This window comes from Jaculus jaculus, chromosome 17 (genome assembly GCF_020740685.1).
Source record: "Jaculus jaculus isolate mJacJac1 chromosome 17, mJacJac1.mat.Y.cur, whole genome shotgun sequence".
NCBI lineage: Eukaryota > Metazoa > Chordata > Mammalia > Rodentia > Dipodidae > Jaculus > Jaculus jaculus.
The window spans coordinates 31,968,506-31,971,415 of record NC_059118.1 but is presented as its reverse complement, the minus strand read 5'-3'; the positions used below and the strand labels follow the sequence as shown (position 1 = coordinate 31,971,415).

Genomic DNA, 2,910 nt, shown 5'->3' with positions numbered 1-2,910 from the left:
AGGGTACAATGTGATAATTTGATTCATGCTATGATAAAAAATCCTTCCCTCCAACACTTATCATTACTTTTACTGAATAAGTTTAAACTCTTCTAGTTCCTTACAGAAATACATTATAGATTGCTGTAAACTATAGTCAGCCCACAGGCGTAGAACACTAGAACTTAGCTCCTTCCTAACCATATTGTAGTGCCTGTTGTCTGATCTTCACCCACCTCTCCTCTCCCCTGCTCCTCCTAGCCCCTGGTGACTACTGTTATGCTCTCTACCTCCATAAAATCAGCCTGGGCAGCTTTTCCAGGTGAGTGAGAACGAGCAACATTTGTCTTGCTGTGCCTGGTTTACTTCACTTAGCATAAATAATGTTCCCTAGTTCTACCCATGTTGCTGCAAATGACAGTATTTTGTTTTGTTTTATAGCTGGATAGTTTTCCACTAAGAACACAACCTATTTTTAACATAAATATTTCTGTATCTAGGTGTTCACAACAAGTCACTTTGGTACAGTTTTGTGATCAGGGAGTGCTCCTGCAGTGAGTCATTTTATTATAAAAGTGTAACTTGCCAGTGATCTGATGGAAGGACATTTGAGGGCCTCATGTGCTTGGATGGTGAGGGTCCTTGACAATGCTTCTTGTATGGAGCTGGCTAGAGAGGAGTCTTCTGTGAAGAAGACACTGAGGTTCTGCCTGTCCCCATCCCATACAGAGGTTCAGATATTCTAGACCTTCTCTAATGGATTAGGACAACCTCATCTGAGGTCTCTGAGAAAAGATAAACCCTCTGAAGACTATGGTCTGTTGTCTCAGGTTCAAAATTGTGATCTAAGGGACCATGAGGATCCATTTCTGACACAAGATATGATTGGGCAAGAAGCTCTTTATGGCTCTACTCCCCTTCCATTAGCATGCCTGGGCCAGTGAGTGTAATCTAAATAATTATAAAATGAGAAAAAAGTACAATAGCCTTCATAGGGAACTGGAACAATAATCTGCCTAAAAGAGGAGCTCATCAAATTCTCCCTAAAGTAATAATGCTTATCCAATTTAACCTATGCTGACTTCACTCTCTGTTAGAGAATCTAACAGAAGGTAGTGAGACCCAAGGAGATAAACCACCCCTCACATCTCATTCAAGGCTCAGGAAACCACAGAGGAAGTGGGGAGATAAGCAAGAGCGCTGCTTCCATGGTGAACCTAACAATCGGTGCCAGGGGACAGACACTGAGGTTTGTCAACACCTACCAAAGCAGAAATCCAGAGGCTCCTAAGTGCTCATCACCGAAGTAGACTTAAAAGATACCCACCACAGATCAGGGAATTTTGCAGAAGAGGGGGAGGAAAGATTATAAAAGCCACAGGTTGGGATGTCATGCCCAGAGGTATTGCCTCTCCTAATAACTGACTGCTTCTCCCATCACACATAACCCACAGCTCCATGGGGAATACCAGCAATTCCACTGAGGAGGACCCCCAGAATGGGGGGAGAGAGGAAGGAAAAGATGGTGTCTACACATGATATATTCCTACAAAGTATGCTTTTTTTCAAAATAGATACCTCATTTATTTTAGAAACAAGGGCCTTCCAGAAATTTAATTTGCTGTATTATAAACACATCAAAGGCTGCTTGCATGGTTATTCCCTAACTTTCAGCCCTGCCAAGACCTTAATACCTAAGGTATTCTCAGGAGCCCACACCCAAAGGCTCTAAGAGCAATCCCTGAATCCCCGAGGGAAGAAGCTAGTGTCAACTTGCCCAGAGTTTCTCTAATCAGAGCCAACCATTCTTCCAGACATGGTTGCTGAGGCCTCGTAGACACCCCCAGTAAGGATAAACCCCAAGAAAGACTTGCAGGGGTGCCTGCCCAATGGGCAGGAGAGGTTACCAGTTTATCCATCTCCACATCCCCTGGTCTGAGTGACCATTGTCAGTCTCAGGAAGAGTCACACTGCCCAAGTACTCCTTAAGCTTGAGCAGAACCTTGGAAGTGATGGGAAATGGAATTCTTCTCAGCTTTGGGCATCTGTGCATACATTTGCTCACACCCATCAGACTGAACGCAGGGCTCCCAGACAAAGTCATGGTTTCCTTGTGTCATCACAATCTGGCTGAATGTCTTGCCCCTGAACAGGCAGGTGCACTGGCTCACCCCAGTGCTGAAAGCAAATGTGCAGAGTGCATAGGCTGACTTGTCTTCAAAGCCAGCCAAGAGCTTGTAGAGACCCTTTTACTTTTCCAGAAACCATGTTATGTGGGGGCCAGGGAGCCCTCTGGGGGCATTACAGCACAGACAGGTGTCCTCCACCAGCATAGGTCCCTGCACCTGAGAAGCTGCCTCCTGACACTTCTGTATGGAAATTTCATCTGGCTTTTCCTTGTTATTACGGCAGGTCAATTTTCTGTCCCACCAAAGTGCATGGAAACTTATCTCCTAGAATCTCAATGACCTACTCCAGCTTCTTGGTGTTTCTGGTGACAAACACAATCCTCTTCCTGACCAAAGATGCAGCCATGGCCCAAAATATGTTTTTAATAAAAAATAAATAAAAGTAAAAAACAAATAGCATCAACTCTGCAGTAGAAGAGGGGCGGAGGCCAGCTCGTCTATGTGGGGACAAACTGTAAAATCCCTTCCCAGGTGGTGCCACAATCAACCACAGATGTAGGCTGGGGATTCATTGTGGACCAGACAGACTCTGAAGGGGAAGGGCAGGCAACCCCTACTGGTAGATCCAGGGCCTTGGTTAACCCAAAGCCTTTCACAGCTCCCCCTACTCCTTCCCTTCCATGATACATGGTGAAAAATGAACTTACTCAACTTTTCAGCCACTTTTGCCAAAGAGGTGTGTGTGGTGGTTTGAATGTGAAAGTATGTCCCCCATAGACACAGGTGTTTTATTAATCTTGGT

General features: G+C 44.9%; 1 pseudogene; it reads right to left on the bottom strand.

Annotated features, from left to right (window-relative positions):
* Positions 1-1,882: 1,882 nt before the first annotated feature.
* LOC101593630 lies at positions 1,883-2,514 on the bottom strand (annotated as a pseudogene).
* Positions 2,515-2,910: the final 396 nt, after the last annotated feature.